This window comes from Sapajus apella, unplaced genomic scaffold (assembly GCF_009761245.1).
Source record: "Sapajus apella isolate SASKATOON/1434 unplaced genomic scaffold, GSC_monkey_1.0 scaffold59, whole genome shotgun sequence".
Classification (NCBI taxonomy): domain Eukaryota; kingdom Metazoa; phylum Chordata; class Mammalia; order Primates; family Cebidae; genus Sapajus; species Sapajus apella.
This window is the reverse complement of record NW_022436999.1, coordinates 7362401-7382955: the sequence shown is the minus strand read 5'-3', so window position 1 is coordinate 7382955 and position 20555 is coordinate 7362401. Positions and strand designations below refer to the sequence as shown.

General features: G+C 35.7%; 1 protein-coding gene and 1 long non-coding RNA gene across 8 annotated transcripts in view; both read left to right on the top strand.

The window, feature by feature from the left end:
• FUT8 (fucosyltransferase 8) overlaps positions 1-20555 on the top strand; it is a 356276-nt gene that overhangs the window by 307276 nt on the left and 28445 nt on the right. The gene's annotated exons all lie outside the window — the stretch shown is intronic.
• On the top strand, positions 3146-19006 carry LOC116528679. The gene is made up of 3 exons (XR_004259144.1): positions 3146-3156; positions 6044-6053; positions 16598-19006. It is a non-coding gene; the product is annotated as an uncharacterized LOC116528679 (long non-coding RNA).

Here is a 20555-nt window from a genome sequence, read left to right as displayed (position 1 = left end):
TCAGACTTAAAAAAAAAACAAAACTTATTTTACAATCTTTTATCAATGGAGTATGAGACACATTTTTGCGAAGTATCACCCCATTTCCTAATTGAAAAAGGAGATTTGGACACAATTATCCCTGGCGGCACTGAAAGAAGAATTTTCTTTCTCTCAGTGGCCATATAGAACAGTGAGAATAATACAGTCAACTCTCTTCTAAATTAATGTAAAGAAATGTAATTGTAGATAGTGCAAAATGGTAAATATTCAAAAAATTACTTTTCCTTCACTTTGGACAGTTCAATGCCATGCTATTGTAGGTTAACCCTGTTACTGTAAAGGGGGTCTCAATCCAGATCCCAAGAGAGAGTTCTTAGATCTCACACAAGAATTTGGGACAAGTTCCTAGAGTAAAGTGAAAGCAAGTTTATTAGGAAAGTAAAGTAATAAAGCATAGCTACTCCATAGGCAGAGCAGCCCTGAGGGCTGCTGGTTACCCATTTTTATGGTTATTTCTTGATTATATGCTAAACAGTAATTCTTTGACAAAAATCAATCATCGTACAGACTGTTCTTAACAAAATAAAAACAACTCTTAAAACTAACAATTTTAATCCTTCACTGAGAATGGCTTTAATGTGATAATATGGCATATCCATTAATAGGCCTCAACTATTAACCTACCTAAGTAGCTTTCAAGTAGTACTGTAGTTCCATGATAATGTGTGCTTTCTTTCATTTCATTTCAAGGATTATTCATGAATTTTCTGGGAAAGGGGTGGGCAACTCACAGAACTGAGGGTTCCTCCCCATTTTAGACCACATAGGATAACTTCCCAATGTTGCTATGACATTTGTAAACTGTCAGTGGTACTGGTGTGAGTGTCTTTTAGCATGCTAATATATTATAATTAGCATAGAATGAGCAGTGAGGATGACCAGAGGTCACTTTCCTCACCATCTTGGTTTTGGTGGGATTTAGCAGGCTTCTTTATGCAAGCTGTTTCATCAGCAAGGTCTTTATGACCTGTATCTTGTGCTGACCTTCTGTTTTATACTGTGATTTAGAATGCCTAATCTCCTGGGAATGCAGCCCAGTAGGTCTTAGCCTCATTTTACACAGCAGTTTTAAGCTTATAGGAAAACTGAACGCAAGTAGAGAGAGTTCCCCTATATACCCTCCCATTACCCCTGCACCAAGTGCCAGCCATGGCATATTTCCCCCCACATTTTTAAGAGAGTCCCACTCTGTTGCCCAGACTAGAGTGCAGTGGCACAACCATAGTTCATTGCAGCCTTGAATTCCAGGGCTCAAGCAATCCCCCCCACCTCAGCCTCCTGACCACCTGAGTAGCTGGGACTACAGGCGTGCCACCATTCCCTACTATATTTTATATTTTTGTAGAGACAGGATCTTGCCATGTTGCCCAGGCTGGTCTTAAATTCCTGGCTTCAAGCAGTTCTTTTGCCTGGGCTTCCCAGTGCACTGGGATTACAGGCATGAGCTACCATGCCCAATCCTCTATTATTAATATTTGCATTGGCATGGTATATTTGTCACAATCAGTGAACTGATACTGATACATTATTAACTAAAATCCATAGTTTACATTATGCAAAATGCATAATATCATTTATTCCCTATAGCATAGTTATACAGAAGTTTCACTGCCCTAAAAATCTCATCCTCTACTTATTTGTCCCTCCCCACCTGCCTTGCCCTTTAACTCCTGGCAAGCTAATCTTTTGTATCTTCACGGTTTTGCCTTTTCCAGATGTCTTATAGTTGGAATCATACATCGTGTGTTTTTTTTCTGACTGGCTTTTTTTGTTGTTTTTTTACCGTTCCTACATGTCTTTTTGTAACTTTACAGCTCATTCCTTTTTATTGCTGAATTGTATTGTATTGTTTGGATGCATCACAATTTCTTTATCCATTTAACAACAATCAGTTGGTATTGGAATTGGACATCCACATGCAAAAAAAGGAGAGAGGTTGGGATTAGACACTGACCTTGTAAGTTTCACAAAAATGAACTCAAGATGGATCATGAATGACATCTTGATTGCTTTCACTTTGGGGGAAATTATGAATAAATCTAATGTAAATATTTGTGCACAGGTGTATAAATGTGCATATACATTTTCAACTCATTTGAGTAAGTCGTAGCAGTGAGATTGCTGGATCATATGGCAAGACTATGTTTAGCTTTGTAAGAAACTGCCAAATTGTCTTCCAAAATGACTGTCTGTCTAGGCTGCTATAGCAAAATATAAACTGGGTAATTTAAACAACAGACAGTTTTGGAGGCTTGAAAGTCCAACATCAGGGTGCCACCAGATTCAGTTCTTGACGAGGGCCTTCTTTCTGGCTTTTACCCTCACATGATGGAGAGAGAAAATCTACATCTCGTCGTCATCTTCTTCTAAGACCACCAATTCCATCATGGGAGCTTTATCCCTCATTACTTCATATAAACTTAATTACCTCCCAAAAGCCTCATCTCCTAATACCATCACATTGGAAGTTGGGACTTCAGCATATCAATTTGAGGGGAGAGGAGGGACATTCAGTCCACAACAGTGGTTATACCGTTTGGCATTCCCACAAGCAAAGAATGAGAGTTCCTGTTCTTTCACATCCTTCCCAGCATTTGGTGTTGTCACTTTTTCAGATTTTAGCCATTCTGATAGATATGTGGTAGTATTCTGTTTTAATTTGCAGTTCACTACTGGCATACAGTGTTGAGCATCATGTCATATGCTTATTTGTCATCTGTACATCTTCTTTGGTGAGATGTCTGCTCAGATCTTTTTCCCATTTTATAATTGGGTTGTTAGCTTTCTTACTATTGAGTTTTAAGGGTTTTTTTTTATGTTGGAGAGAAAGAGTTCTTGTATATTTCGGTTATAAGAACTTTATTTATATATAAAGTTGAGTTGGATACAGATTCTTTCATCTGTGGGTTTTCATTTTATTTTCTTAATTATGTCTCATAGAGCAGAGGTTTGTTGTTGGGGATGTGTGTGGGGGTGGGGGGTGTTTTTTTGAGACAGAATCTCATCCTCAGCCTAAGCTGGAATGCGGTAGCACAATCTCAGCTCACTACAACCTCCACCTCCCGGGCTCAAGCGATTCTTCTGCCTCAGCTTCCCAAGTAGTTGGGACTACAGGTGCGTGCCACCACACCCGGCTAATTTTTGTATTTTTAGTAGAGATGGGGCTTCACCATATTGGCCAGGCTGGTCTCAAACGCCTGACCTCATGATCTGCCCACCTTAGCCTCCCAAAGTGCTGGTATTACAAGCAGGAGCCCCGGCACCTGGCCAAGCAGAGGTTTAGCTTCTCAATTTTTTTCCTTTATGGATTATGCATTTGGTGTTTTATCTAAAAACTCATTGCCAAACCCACAGTCACCTAAATAATATCCTGTGTTACGTAGAAGTGTTACAGTTTTGGATTTTACATTTAGGTCCGTGATCTATTTTGAGTTCATTTTTGTGAAAGGTATAAGATCAGTGTCTAGATTTTATATCCTGTTTTTGTTTGTTTGTTGTTTTTGCATGTAGAGGTCTAATTTTTTCAGCACCATTTGTTGAAAGACTATTCTTTCTCTGTTGGATTGCCTTTGCTCCGTTCTTAGAGATCAGTGGACTATCTCTGTTTGGGTCTTTTTCTGGGATCTTCTGTTCCATTCATCTATTTGTCTGTTTGCCAATACCACACTATCTTAATTACTTTATATATAAAGTAATCTTCAAAGAAGTCTTGAAAGTCAGGTAGGTCAGTCCTCCTACTTTGATGTTCTTCAATGTTATGTTAACTGTTGTGGGTGTTTGCCTTTCCATATAAACTTTAGAATCAATTTGTTGATAGTCACAAAGTAACTTCTCAGGATTTCAATTGTGATTGTGATGAATTTATATAGAGAGTTGAGGAAAATTGACATATTGACAGCACTGAGTCCTCTATCCATGAACCTGTAATACCTCTTTATTTATTTAGATTTTCTTTGGTTTCTCTCTTTAGTTTTATAGTTTTCCTGATATAGAGCTCATAATCTATTTTATTAGACAAACTAACTTCTGTCATCCCTTCCTCCTCTTCCACTCTCATTAATGTAAATGGTGGTGTGTTTTAAATTTCAAATTCTCATTGCCCATTGGTGGTATATATGAAAGCATTGACTTTTTTTGAGACAAGAGTCTTGCTGTGTTGCCCAGGCTGAAGTGCAGTGGTGCAAAATGGCCTCACTGCAACCTCCCTCCCAGGTTCAAGCCGATTCTCCTGCCTCAGCCTCCTGAGTAGCTGGGATTACAGGTGTGTGCCACCACACCTAGCTGATTTTTGTGTTTTTAGTAGAGACCAGGTTTCACCATGTTGGCCAGGCTGGTCTCAAACTCCTGGCCTCAGGTGATCCACCCATCTCAGCTTCCCAAAGTGCTGGGATTACAGGCGTGAGCCACCACACCCAGCCACATTTGACTTTTGTACATCAACCTTGTATCCTGCAATCTTAATATAATTACTTGTTAGTTCCAGCAGGGTTTTTCTGCTGGTTTTTTTTTTTTTTTTTTTTTTTTTTGGCAGGGGGAGGGGCAGGCGTGGGGGTGCCAGTTCTTGGGATTTCCTACATAAATGGCCATGTCATCTGTGAAAAAAGATAGTTTTATGTTTTCCATCCCAATCTGTATACCTTGTGTTTCTTTCTTTTGTCTTGTTGCATTGACTTCCACTACTGACTGGCCTCTTTTGTTTTTAGTGTTGTATAGGAATGGAGAGAGGGGCCATCCTTGTGTTGTTTCCAACTTAGGAGGAGGGTATCAAGTTTCTCACCATTATGTAGTTAGCTGTAGTTTGTTTGTAGATGTTCTCTATCAAGTCAAGGAAGTTGTTCTTGGTGGATTTTTAAATTCACTAAGATTACTTTTTTTGGATCTGTTGATATTATTAAATTGTTTCTCTTCTTTAGCCTGTTGATTCGATGGACTATCTTAATTGAGTTTTCAGTGATGAACCAGCACTAGATTCTGAAATAAATTCCAATGGGTCATGGTATGTAATTCTTTTTATACATTGTTAGGTTTTATTTGCTAATATTTTGTTGAAGATTTTGCATCTGCATTAATGAGAGCTATTAGTCTGTTTCCTTTCTTGTGATGTCATTATGTGATTTTGGTATTAGTGTAATGTTAGCCCCATAGAATGGTTTAGGAAGTATTCCCTCTGTTTCTGTTTTCTGGAAGAGATTACACAGAAATGGCATCATTTGTTCCTTAAATGTTCAGTAGAATTCACCAGTGAAACTTTGTGAGCACCAATGGTGCTTCCTGTTTTAGAAAATTATTGTTTATTCATTTTCTTTGATCAATATAGAGACCTGTTCAGATTACCAGATTCTCCTTGTGTGAGTTTTGGTAGATTGGGTCTTTCAAGGAATTGGTTCAATTCATGTTAGCTATCAAATTTGTGAGTGCAGTGTTTTCCATAATATTCCTTTATTATCATTTTAATGTCCATGTGATTAGTTGTTGTGGCCCATCTTTTATTTCTAATATTAGTAATTTGAGTCTTCTCTCCTTCTTTTTTGGTTAGCCTCACTAAGGGTTGATTAGTTTTTACTGATATTTTCAAAGAATTAGCTTTTCAGTTTGTTAATTTTCTCTGTTGTTTTTCTATTTTCAATTTCATTGATTTCTTCTGCTTCCTTTGGATATAATTTGTCCTTTTTTTAGTTTGCTAATGTGAAAGCTTAGATAATTGGGTTTAGCGTTCTCTTCCTTTTTGTTATATGTATTCAGTGCTATGAAATTCCATTTAAGTACCACTTTTGCAACATTCCACAAATTTTAATGGTTTGTTTTCATTTAGTTTAAAATATTTTTTATTTCTTGACACATCTTTGATTCTTATGTTATAAATGTTAAAATGTGTGTTTTGATTGAAGAGACTCCCCTCCCTCTCCCACCCCAGCAAAGGGCAGTGGGATAGGAGTTGGTTTTATAGGTTGGGGCAGATCTTTTGGGGAGGGGGCAGGAGTGTTACAGAGTACGGAGTAAGATCAGTTACAGTGGTGGGGCTAGGGGTAAGGAATATATACATTACCATAAGCTCAGTTACAATGGCGGGTGAGGTAAGGCATAAGAATAGTTAAGATGGGAGCATGGGGTGAAGGGACATTCACAAAGCAAGAACAGTCAAGATGGCAGGGTTGGGTGAAAAGCTTAATGTTCAGGGGACGCTCCACTGGGTGATTATGAATAATGGCCGGGCAGCGGGGCTGATTAGCTGAGGCAGGCAGGACTTCAGACTTTCTGGGTCCAGGCTTGCACTTGGAGACCTGATAAAAAAATAACACAAAATGCTTCAGCTATCTTTTTGTTAATGATTTCTAGTTTAATTCCATTGTGGTTTGAAAGCATACTTTGTATGCTATCTATTCTTTTAAATTTGTTAAGGCATGTTTTGTAGGCCAGAATATTGCCTATCTTGGTAAAACGTTCCCTGTGAACTTGAGAAGAAAATGTGTTCTACTGTGGATGGGTGAAGTATTCTATAAATCAATTAGATTGGTGGTGCTGCTCAGTTCAATTATATCTTTACCAATATTCTCCCTGCTGGTTATGTTAATTACTGATAGACAGGTATTGAAGTCTCCAAGTATAATAGTGAATTTGAATATTCTCATTGCAATTCTATAAGTTTTTACCTCATACATTTTGACACTCAATTGTTAGGTACATCATACATATTAGGAATAATTGCATCTTCTTGATGGTTAACCCTCTATCATTATATAATGCCCTCTATTACTGATGATTTTTTTGTTTTTTATTCTTTTTTTAAAAACTTTGTTGTTCAGTATCAGAGCTCAGGTAAGATATTGCTGATAATTTTCCTTACTCTGAAGTCTACTTTATCTGAAATTTATAGAGCTACTCTAGCTTTCTTTTGATTTGTGTTAGTGTGGTATATTTTTCTCCAACCTTTTACTTTTAACCTGTGCGTATATCTTCATATTTAAAGTGGGTTTTTGTACCTAACATGTAGTTGGGTCTTGCTTTTTTTTTTTTTTTTTTTTTTTTTAAATCTACTCTGTCTCTAGTATATTTTGGGCTATTTACATTTAATGTGATTATTCATATAAGTTGGGTTGTTTCTGTAATTGTGGCTGTTTTCTATAATTGTTGCCCTATTTTCGTTTTCTTTTTTATATTCCTTTAGTTTTCTGCCTTCTCTGGTTTTAATTGATCATTTTATAATGATTCCATTTTTCATTCTCTCTTAGCATATCAATTATAACTTCTTTTAGTGGTTGCCCCAGAGCTTGCAATATATATTACAACTAATCCAAGTCCACTTTCAGATGACTTTATATATGCCTTCATGGGATATATAATGCCAGGACCTTATAACAGAGTATTCCTGATTTCTTTCTCCCATCCCTTAAAGCATTGCTGTCATTCACTTGACTTATCCATAAGCTGTAATCACCAAATACATTGTTGCTAGTATTATTTTGAATACACTGTAGATAAATTAAGAATTTAAAAAAGATTTCATGTGTACCTTCTCTAACACTTCTTAATAAATATTTTAGTTTGTGACCTATATCATTTTTTGTCTCTCTGAAGCTAGCAACAAATTTCCTGTTTTGTTTGTCTGAGAAATTCTTAATTATCCTTCAAAAGGGAAGGAGAAATTTTGCTGTATACAGAATTCTAAATGGGTGGTTTTATTCTTTCAAAAGAATTAAAACATCTTTAAATATTTTCTTCCACTCTTCTTGCTTGCATGATTTCTGAAGAGAAGGCACATATAATTCTTGTTCCTCTCTAGATAAGGTTCCTCCAGCCCAGTGTTATTCAAATTTTTTCTCTGACTTTCTGCAGTTTGAATATGTTATTCTTAGGTATAATTCTGTTTCTTTGGGTTATTTTTGTTGTTGTTGTTTTTGTTTCTTGTATTTATCCTACATCAGTTCTCTAGGCTTCATAGATTTGTAGCTTAATATCTCTCATTAGTTCTGGAAAATTCTCGGACATTATTTCTGAAATTTTTTTCTTTTTCTTTCTTCTCAAAAAATATTTACTGGCTTTTAAAATATAGGTTAGAGGAAGTAATCATGCACAAGTTATGTTCTGTGTAGTACTAATTTCTGAACTTCAGTATTCTTTAGGAATTATATATTCTAGTCTAACCCAGCAGGTAGCATTAGCAGGCATAAGTAATATTCTGTTCTTCACCATCTTATCCTTTTCTCATTTCTGTGGCATATTTACCCCTTATGTCCAGTACTACAAGGAAAATAAGTAATTTGTTGCTACACAAAATGCATCCTTTAGAGTTAAAATGTAACATAATCTGAGTATATTACATATGTTGTTTCCTGTGCATGGAAGCCTACAAAGAGCATTTTGGGTCATATCACTGATTCATTCCATTCACTACTGTGATTCATAGAGACTCTAAGTGACTTTGTAGACTTTTTGGTTGCCATCCATGATATCAAGGCCTGAATATTCATATTTTCCCCTAAACATATAATCTCTTTCATATTCTGTTGTGATAGATAATTAGTTCTGTAAGAGTTGTACATATTGTATAAAACTATGCTTCATTTTACATACCTTTAAACTACTTTCAATGAAAGGTCCCTAATTCTAAGATTTAATGAACACATTGTTGAACCCCCATCCAAATATTTGGATTTTTGTAAGTTTTGAATACACTGCCTCTCAGCGTTCATTTTTTTAGATAGAAGAGAATCATCCTATTTTTATTTGGGAGCTCTTCACCCTCTTAAGTAATATGATTTGTCTTCTTTATTGGACCATTCTTTGAGCTGCAGTGATTGAAACAAGCAAATTTATACATAATATATCATGACTGTCCCTATTCATAAATGTGTGTCCAACTTAGTGATCTGTTGAATTAACTTAAAAATCATTTCACGTCTCCTCTAAAAGTCCTTTCTCTAATCTTTTTAATCTTTTATAAATTTCGCTGACAAGAGTAATGCTAATTTTAATAATAATCAGGGCTGAAATTTATTTCTGAAAATATAAAATATTTGTATTCATCTTGTGATTCATTTTGGATGCCATCAGTTATTATATCCCAAATTTTAGATCATATCATCAAGAGTAGATACTTTAATTTATAAGGTCTTCATGAGTAAACTGAAATTTCTTTATCCCTAATTATGTCACTTAAGAAATTGAAGGAGGAAATAGATTTCAGGACAGAAGCAAAATGTGTGTGCTTTAATGTTTAATAGTTAGAAGTGTTTAAATAGATAATAGGAAGAGGGGTTTACAAGTTTAATAAACCTCTTTATGATAAATTTGCTCCTGGGTTTTCTGTTTCAAAGTAGGCTGTTTTTCCTTTATGGAAAGCTTATTATGTAATTTTACATAATTATTAGAAAATACAACTGTCACAGGACAGCTGATTCTCATTCTCTGAGGATACTATTAACTTAACCATGAACTTTAAAATAACTAAAAAGCACCCTAAATGTGTCATGCAAATAAATTTGCGATAAGCTGTCTTTAGCTATTATTTTTCTTTATTTGGGGATCCCAGTATGAACCCAAAATGACAGTTTGTGAAGTTGTTAAGCCACAGTTCACATCCCCTAATTGCTTTATATGGATATATATGATGATGCATTTTTGACATTTATATCATTTGTGTAAATTCCTAGATCTAGTAAACATTATAGACAGAAATTTGTACCTTACCCATAGGAACTTCTCTAGAGCCCCTCCTTTTGTCATGGTATTTAAACTCACACCGGGAGTAACCACCCTGCCTCTCCCTTTATTATTCCATGAGGAGTCATTTTGGCTCTCACTGAAACTATGATAATGAAGTGAGAATGGAATAGGACTAAAGACTCTGGAATCAGAATGCCTGGGTTCAACTCCTGTTTCTGACTCCTAGCTGAGTGAACTTAAATAAGGTGCTTAACCTCAGCTATAAAATGGGAACAAGAAAGTGCCTTATCAAAACTTTGTGAATTAATTGAGATAATGTGTTGGAAACGTTTAGTATAGTACCTCGCATATCGTTGGTGCTCAATAACTGTTAGCTCTTAATGCCAGTTGCTAATAGAAAGCTGGGACAGGGAGGTATAGATGCAGGGGCTATGTTAGAAGCATTTTATAGCATGACTCATTGAGAAAAGGTGAAGTAGTATAAGGAAAGAAAAGAGCCTGGGCCTTCATCTCTGCCAGAATCTTTATGACCTCAGGTGAATATAGGAGTATGGTAAAATGATTTGGAGATCTACTTGGTAAGATATTGTAGCTTATTGATAAATAACAATCTACAGGTTGAAACCCCTGTTACATAGGGTAGAATTTTTTTTTCTTTGAGACGGAGTCTCGCTCTGTCGCCAGGCTGTAGTGCAGTGGTGCAGTTGGCTCACTGCAGCCTCTGCCTCCCGGGCTTGAGTGATTCTCCTGCCTCAGCCTCCTGAGTAGCTGGGACTACAGGTGCATGCTACCACCCCCAGCTAATTTTTGTATTTTTAGTAGAGATCAAGTTTAACCATGTTGGCCTAGATGGTCTCCATCTCTTGACCTTCTGATCCTCCCACCTTGGCCTCACAAAGTGCTGGGATTACAGACATGAGCCACCGTGCCTGGCCTAGGGTAGAAAATTTTAAGCAACGTTCTAGACAAGGGAGTGGCCGAAGTCTTCCTTTGTAAATTCTAGTCCAAGTTCTAAAGAAACTTGTGGTGATACTGTCCTTGTTTTAAGCACAAATGAGAAATTGTATGAGAAACATAATGTCAAGTATGAGATCTGTGCAAAGTAGTCTTTTAAAGCAGTAACAAGCCAAAGATTACTTCCCACCATATCAGACATCTCCTTGCCCTGTTTGCTACATATATCTTCTTCCCTCCTCCTACTTGACTGCTCTGTTGGTTCAGGTTTTGTGCCTTTTGCCTCATAGTTCTTTTTCTTCATTCATGGATATCCCCTCCCCTTCCCAGTTAAACCCAAAAGGTTAAAATATAGCCATTTTTTTGAGTAATGCCTTTACACTATTTGTTTCAGCTATGCCACCAGAAGCTATAGATTGTAAAGTATTAATTAGCTATATATCTAGAGATTTTATACAGCCCCGGAGGAAGGGAAAGTGGAGTGACCTAGGTCAGATAATCAGCAGCAGTGACAGTAGCAGCTGTGGTTTGGCACATAAGACCATACCCCACACCCCATCTTCTTTCTTCCACAATGGAAGTAGAGGCAGCTGAGGAAGAAGATACATTCTGCAGTCTGAGATGGCAGCAAGAGTTAAAGATGAGAGTGTGATGGTAGGGTGACCATTGGAGCTGCTGGTACTTTTTACAGTGGTAGAATTTACGATACTAGGGAGATTTGGTGCTCCAGTTCCTATTTTAGTAGGCTAAGATATATGTCTGTTTTATCAGCAATTTGTACAGCACTTTAGCTATACAATACTAAATTAAGCTATACAAATCTTTCTTCATATTGCACAAATGTCTTAAGTGTTTTGGTTTTGCTTCCTTCAACATGACTGCGTTTTCATTTTTTTTTCTTACGGTATGGCCAGAATTTCTAGTTAATAATTCTTGTATCTTAGAGTATTAGGATTGACCTTTACCCTGTAGTCAAGAAACCTAATAGGTCTTCTTGATTTAACATAATTGGATGATAATTTAGCAGAAAAATTACAAATATCCTTAAATCCATTGTGAAACATGTCATTCCTAACTCAAGTATGCTAATCACAGAGACAGCTGTAAAATTCACGCAGCAAAAAGGAATCCAGTGTACTGACAGCTTCATCCTATAAGATCCTGATGGCATATCTGCTTATTCAGTCCCTTCTTTCAGGGATTCTCAAGGAATAAAAGGCCTTGAGATCCTCTCCGCTGGCTATTTCTTTCAAGGAGACATGACCTGTAGTGAAGGAATAAGAGGAACATAACAGTGGAATTGTGATTTTTTTTTTTTTAATAGGGCAATGGGGGAAAGTGAGACTGGAGTTTAGCTCTTGGGTAAATTTGGTGAAACTAAACCTTACCTTCCTACTGCTTTCTGTACCTATATTCTTGTTTCTTGCCAACGAAGAGAAGCTGTTCTAAGATCTTTGGGATCCTTTGAGCTGGAAGGAGGTTCTAAGTTAGGAAAAAGTACTAATTTATTTAAAAAAAAAAAAAAAAAAGAACAAACAAAAAAATCTCCCTCAAACGTCTAGGCATGAACTTATAGGGCCTTATGAATCATCAAAGAGACTGTTGGCAGTATCCCCTTTATCAGCAACCTCTTGGCAATGTAACTTTTGTATATATATAAAATAAATAGCTGAATTTGTTTTAGAAATACTAAGAGCGACTTCAGGGAGCCTTCTGTTTAGTGGTATGAAGCAAACAAACCTCTTTTGTCTTTTTTCTTTTGGCACTGTTCTGTCTTCCTTATCCTGAACTGCATAACTCACTAAGATATTACCTGTTTGTCATTAGCCATTCTTTTAGTCCTCAACCCAGAGTTAAGTCTGTCAGAACATCATTAAGATCAGTTAACCATGAGTTCAGTTGCCTTTGCAAGGCATGTCTGTTGCTAGTAAAGGCAGCAGGCCCCTCGTAAGAATGCTGCCCTGTCATTCCCAGAGTGTGTGATATGCTAATTCTTAAGAATGTTGCTAACACTGCACTATGTTTCATATAATCCAATTTAGAACTTTTCATTCAATTGGTTGAAGGCTTCAAATTGACAGTAATAATTGTCTTTAAAGTTGTTGTCTCAGTAAAGCAGTGATAGAATTCATATGACAGGCCACTGTTGCTCATTCAAGTTCAAGAAGAGATCTCTACAGGCTACAGCGGCTGAAAATAAAAGGAAAGTAGGTGAAGGGGAGGAAGGCAGCAAATCACGCTGCCATGTGTGTACCTATGCAACAATCATGCATATTCTTCACATGTACCCCAAAACCTAAAATGCAATTAAAAAAAAAAGAAATAGTCAACATTTTCCTTCTTTCAACATACGAACTAAAAGGCAAATTCCAGACCATATAACAAGGATATCTCAAAGTTAGTCAGATACTAATACTTATCATCGACCCACTTCCTCTTTTTTATTTTTGAGATGGGGTCTCAAAAAATAAAATAAAATAAAAGGAAAGTAGCCTAGATGTTCATTTTTTAATAGTATATCTTTCCTCTGTATGTTGGGTGAAAACAGATCTCTGTCATTAAATGAGGATATAAATATTTATGTCATCATTGTTGAAATCCCAAAGAATAGACCTTACACTTACACATTTCTGTGTTCATTTTCAGTGGTCATCTTTTGTGTCCAAGTTAAATTTAAAAAGCTCCCCCATGACTCTAAAGGGCTCACCATAGCTAGTTAGCTTTCTTTCTTGATCTCCTTTTACTCTTGCCTCTTCTGGAAAGTCCTAGATAGTTCGCTGAGAACATAATCAGAGTCATACTTGGCCATACACTGTTAAAGAAAATGTGTATCCTAGAAGTCTACATAGTCTTTGTAGATATAAATTAAACTTATAAATTTCTTGCTATAATATGAGCAGAAAGTGTTACTGTTTTAGACAAGTAGCTGTTCTATGTTTCAGTGCAGAACACAATTTTGGTCAAATCAAGGTAGTGGTAAGAGAATGTCAGAACTTTACAATAGCTAGGAGTCCCTACTCTTCATTGTAGTCATTTGTTGAATATTTTGAAAAGGTTAAAACTGCTCATTGTTTTATTATCTGTGGTAAACAGCATGAATTAGATATACTTTGAGTATAAAGTGCTCACTGAAATGGGGTCCTTTCATATATTTTTCAGATAATATGATATTTTTGCAAATAATCTCTTCCTAGATCAAACTGTAGCTGGCTTCTTGAGAACTGTTCAGCAAAATCGAATCCAAAATAAAGAACTAACATTTTTTGAGATTTTATGTGTCAGCATTATGCTAAAGCTTTCTACATGTAATATTTTATTTCATCCTTAAAATAACTTGATGAGTAAGATACTGTTATCAGTCCCATTTTATAGATGAGTATGGTGCTATTATTAATGCCATTTCCAGATGAAGAAACTGGGATGAAGTTAAATATAACTTCTTCAAGGTCACACAACTAATAAGTGATAGCAGATTTGAACACCAGTTTTTGTGATTCCAGAGCCCATATTTTCAGCCACTACATGCCACAGTCAAAGCACTGCATGGATAGGCATTTGCCTTCGTATATTTTGCTTGATGTGCCTCTTTGCTCCAGCCTCCAACAAGGCTATGGGTCTCAGCGATCCCCCTTTTGCTGGAGGCAGATAAGAGTGTTACCCGTCCTTAGCAAAGAGAACGAATGACCTTAAAAACGGGATTATTCACAAGAGGAGTGTCAATAGTTCGTTTGGGCTGCTATAACAAAATACTATAAACTAGGTAGCCTATGAACAACAGCAGTATATTTCTTTCAGTTCTAAAGACTGTTGGCACCAACAGATGCAGTGTCTGATGAGGGCCTCCTTCCCCATGGATGATACCTTTTTGTTGTGTCCTCACATGGTAGAAGGGGCAAACCAGTTCTCTGGGGTCTCTTTTAAAAGGGTATTAATCCCATTCATGAGGGTTCTGCCTGCTCTTATGACTTAATCACCTCCCAGAAACCTCCTAATACCATCACCTTAGGAAATAGGGATTTCAACCTATGAATTTGGGGGAACATAAACATTCAGACCACAGCTTGGAGATAGCCTTGAAAATGGGTTTCTGAAATAATCAGTAACAACCGTATTAATTCCTGTTGAACTGTGCTAGTTTGTACTGATTCTTTACAAATGTATAGCGCTAACTTACATATGATTTTTACATATAAAACATTTTCTTGCTGGAAAGTTGGTGCAATGTGCTTTTTTAGAGGCCTAAAGTCTTCATGGAATGGCAGGGCTCTCTTGATTGATTAAACTGGCCATACTTAAATGATTTTTTTTTTAAATGTAGATTCCAAAATGGTTGAACTAATTTACATTCCCACCAATAGTGTACAAAGGTTCCCTTTCCTCCACATCCTCACCAACGCTTGTTATTGTCTTTTTGGTAATAGCCATTCTAATAGGTATGAGATGATAACTCATTGCAGTTTTAATTTGCATTTCTGTCGTGATTAAAGAGCATTTTTTTCATTTATCTGTTTGACCATTAGTATCTCTTCTTTTGAGAAATATCTGTTCAGATCCTTTGCCCATTTTTAATTGTTATTTGAGTTCCTTATTATAGATATTAGCCTTTGTCGGGTATATGGCTTGCAAATATTTTTTTCTAATTCATGGATTATCTCTTCACTGTTTTGTTTTCTTTGCCATACAGAACCTTTTATTTTGATGCAATTCCATTTGTCTATTTTTGCTTTTGCTTCCTGTGCTTTTAGAGTTCTAAGAAATTGCTGACCAGACCACTATCATGAAGCTTTTCCCCTATTTTCTTCCTATAGTTGTATAGTTTCAGATCTTAAAGTCTTATAACCGTTTTGAGTTTATTTTTGTATATAGTATAAGAGTTCAATTTCATTCCTCTGCAGATGAGTATCCAGTTTTCCCAACACTATTTATTGAAGAAATGAGCCTTTTTGCATTGTGTTTCAGCACCTTTGTCAAAAATCAATTGACCATAAATATTTGGGTTTATTTCTGGGCTTTCAGTCCTGTTCCATTGTTTGTTTTTATGTTAGTACCATACTGTTTTGATCACAGTGGCTTTATAATATATTTTCATAATATATTTTCAAATTAAGTGAGTCTGGTGCCTCCAGCTTTGTTCTTTTTGCTCAAGATTGCTTTGGCTGTTTAGGTTTTTTTGTGAATTCATACATATGTTAGGATTGTTTTTTCTATTTCTGTGAAAAGTTACACTGGAATTTTGATAGGGATCGTATTGGAACTGTAGATTGCTTTGGATAGTGATATGGTTAGGCTTTGTGTCCCCACCCAAATCTCATCTTTAATTGTAATCCCCATAATCCCCACATGTCAAGGGAGAGACAACGTGGATGTAATTGAATCATAGGGGTGGTTTCCCCCATGCTGTTCTAATGATAGTGAGTTCTCACAAGATGTGATGGTTTTATTAGAGGCTCTTCACTTGGCACTTCTCCTTCCTGCCACCTTGTGAAAAAGGTGGCTTGCTACCCCTTCTCCTTCCGTCAGGATTATAGGTTTCCTGAGGCCTCCCCACTCATGCTAAACTGTGAGTCAATTAAACCTCTTTCCTTTATAAATTTACCCAGTCTCAGGCAGTTCTTTATAGCAGTGTGAAAATGGACTAATATAGATAGTGTGGACATTTTAATAATATTAGTTCTTCCAATCCATGAACATGGTACATCTTTTTTATTTATTTGTCTTTTTAATATCTTTTATCAGTATTTTATAAGTTTTCAGTGTATGGATTTTCACCTCCTTGGTTAAATTTCCTGCTGTTTTATTTTTTGATGCTATTGTAAATGGGATTGTTTCCTTAATTTCCTTTTTGGATCATTTGTTGTTAGTGTTGGGAAACACTTGATTTTTGTACATTGATTTTGTAACCTGCAACTTTACTGAATTTATTTATTAGTTCTGACAGTTACATAAGCCAGTCACAGAAAGACAAATACTGTATGGTCTCACTTACATGGGATATCTAAAAACGTTGATCTTGTAGAAACAGAGTAGAAAGGTGATAACCAGTGTCTGCTGGGGTGGGGAGATGGTGTGGGAGGGGATGGGGAAAAGGGAGATGTTGACGAAAGGTACAAAGTTTCCATTAAACTGTAGAAATAAGTTTTAGTGGTCTGTGGTACTGCATGGTGACCACAGTTAATAATAATATATATTTCAATATTGCTAAAATAATTGATTTTTAATGTTCTGAATACAAAAGAAGGATAAATTGGTGAGGTAATGGATATGTTAATTAGCTTGATGTAATCTTTCTGCAATGTATACAGATATAAAAACACCACATGGAGCCCCATGTTTGTGTAAAGATACATACACAATTACTAATTTTCAATTAAAACAAAACAAACATGTAGGTTTCATAAAGTAGGATGTCATATAAGTAATGAGTAAACACTAGGATCTGATCTTGGCCATTTTATTAACAGTATTACCTATGAGAATTTCTTTTAATCTCTTTTAGTCTATTTCCTCTGTAAAATGAAAGTTTGAGTATTTTCCAAACTCTGAAAGATTACTAGAGATGATTTTAGGTGGTATATGAGATTACTTTAGGCAGTGCCTTGATAAAACATTAAAATAAACATTGAATCACATAGTGAGAAATTACTCCTTTTTCATCTTTCTGATTACATCAAAAAGAAAGTCTCAGTTTGGTATCAAGAGATCTTTAATAATTCTCGAACACTGGATAATTGGTTGTGGGGGAAGATGAGGGTGAGAGTGAACAGATACTATGAATTTTATACCACTCAGGAGTTTCCACATAAGAGTTACACAGACCAATGAAAGTAAGAAGAAAACAAGGTCTCTATAGAAGCGAAATTAATTCCATGCCTTAGAAGGAGAAAGTACAGAAGTGCTTTTTTGCTCTTTCTGTTGACCTCATTTCCCTTGCAGTTGGAACAAAATCAACGTGTTACCCAAATGGCAAGTTGGAGAGGAGGAATCAAACATGAGGCACAGCCCTTTCCGACTTCTCTCATGGTGTGGCCCGTACTCATAAAGTACTTCTCTTCTGCTATGTAGTACGCTTTGGTTGACAAACTGCTTAGGACAGGCTTAGAAAGTCCATGAAGCCATAAATCCAAAGCACAAAATCACATTTGCAATTCATCGTTATTATCAAGCCGATATTTTGATTGCCATTTTATTCCTCTGTTTTTCAGTTGGTTTCAAATTCTTAGGAAATGTAAGAGGAAAAGCAATTATTACTCTTTAAAACCTCAGTAATAATCTACCTTTTTAACAGAAATCCAGTTTGGGCTTAGAGCTTTCCATAAGCAATATTATTCATACAGAATTTAATAACATGGTTTTGTTTTCAGTGGATTTATATTTATGGTTAACATCTATAAAAGAAATTCATTTAAGTTTTAAAAAATGAATTGGCTTTTAAAATATTAAATAATACATATATTACATGTATATGATAAAAATCATAAGGTAATACACAATTGGCTAAAATTCAGAAAATACTGAATGAGATTATTTGAGGTTTTTTAGATTAAAATTTTTTTGCATGTATATTGAATAGAATATAAAAAGTTGTATGGTAAACCAGTGGGGGAAAAAAAGGGCTTTCTAACATAGCATGTACTGTATTATTTTCTTATATTTTGAAATATCTTGTTAATGAGGAAGTTAAGCTTTTATTCGATGCCAGTTTTCTTATTTATAAGTGTAAATATCTTTTTCTTAATAGCTTACTAGACAGAATATATCTTTTTGGTAGGATATTTGTTGGTGATGATGACTTTTTTATTCATATATTTTTCTGCTGTATACCCTTTCTAGCACAGTGTTCAGTACATGGTATTTGTTTCAGCTCGTTTTGCATTGCTATAAAGTAATACTCAAGGCTGAGTAATTTATAAAGAAAAGAGATTTATTTGGCATATGGCTCTGCAGGTTGTATAAGAAGCATGGTGCCAGCATCTGCCTCTGGTGAGGGCTTCAGAAAGCTTCCACTCATGGCAGATGGTGAAGGGAGTGGGGACAGACATCACATGGCAAGAGAGGAAGGAAGAGAGAGGGGTGAGGAAGTTGCTGGGCTCTTTTTAACAATTAGTTCTGCTGAGAACTCACTTGTTACCACTAGAAGAGCACCGAGTTTTACATATCAGAGGGAGAGAATATTAATTAGAGGTTATTAACCAAACTGACTTTCTAATAACCATGTAGTTGGCTTGATTGACTATATTCCCAGATCATTTAATTTATTTTGAAACATTTTGCATATATACAGGAGAACAGAATTTGAAGACTATGTTTCATTCTGGTGAATATATTTTAAACATAGCCTAGGTTTATTCTTGACAAGTCCATTATTTCCTTAATGGTACAGTGATTTTTATTCTAATGCATTACGATCAGAGACATCTTAACTGGAGTTATTTTGTATGTTCAGGTTAATGTTTTTTGTTATCAAAAATTTAACTCAGTAAAATAAGCTAGGGGTGCTGGCTATTACATTTTGGGTTATACTTATCATTGCATAATAAAGGTAATAGAACACCAGTAACATTATTGATATACAGAAATTTAATTCTGAAAGTAATCATAATCTGTAAAAATTAGCATCTGGTCTCTGAACTTTAGAATTCAAGGTAAACAAGCAACACACATTCTATTATCATATTTGAAAATAGAGGATATTTTTTAGTTTTTGAAAAAAATTTGTGGGTACATAGTAGGTGTATATATGGGGTACATGAGATATTTTGATACAGGCATACAATGCATAATAATCACATCAGGGTAAATGGGGTATCACCTCAAGCATTTATCCTTTATGTTTCAAACAATTCAATTGTATGCTTTTACTTATTTTAAAATGTACAATTAAATTATCATTGACTAGTCACCCTGCTGTGTTGTGCATTACTAGGTCTTATTTTTTCTATTTTTGTACCCATTAACCATCCCCTCCTTACCCCCCACCTCCCACTACCTTTTCCAGCCTCTGGTCACTATCATTCTATGCTCTATCTCCATGAGTTCAATTGTATTAATTTTTAGCTCCCACAAATAAGTGAGAACAAAGCAAGTGTGTCTTTCTGTGCTTGGCTTATTTCATTTAACACAGTGACCTCCAGTTCTATCTGTGTTGTTGCAAATAACAAGATCTCATTCTTTTTTATGACTGAATAGTACTCCATTGTGTATATGTACCATATTTTCTTTGTTCATATGGACATGTAGGTTGCTTTCAAATCTTGGCTATTGTGAACAGTGTTACAGTAAATATGGGAGTGCAGGTATCTCTTCAATGTAGTGTTTTCCTTTCTTTGGGGTATATACCCAGAAGTGGGATTGCTGGATCATATGGTAGCTCAATTTTTAGTTTTTTTTGAGGAATGTCCATCTACTGTTCTCCCTAGTGGTTGTGCTAATTTACATTCCCATCAACACTGTGTGAGGGTTCCCTTTTCTGCCCATTCTCACCAGCATTTGTTATTGCCTGCCTTTTGGATAATAACCATTTTATCTGGGGTTAAATGATATTTCGTTACAGTTTTTAAAATTTGCATTTCTCTGATGATCATTGATGAAGAGTACCTCTTCATATACCTGTTTGCCATTTGTATGTCTTATTTTGAGAAACCTCTGTTCAGATCTTTTGCCCATTTTTTATTAGATTATTAATTTTTTCCCGTAGAGTTGTTTGAGCTTCTTTTATATTCTGGTTATTTGTCCCTTGTCAGATGGGTAGTGTGCAAATATTTTCTCCCATCCTGTGGGTTGTTTTTGCATTTTGTTGATTGTTTTCTTTGCTATGCAGACTTGAACAGTCCCATTTGTCCATTTTTGCTTTGGTTGCCTTTGTTTATGGGATATTACTCAAGAAATCTTTACCCATT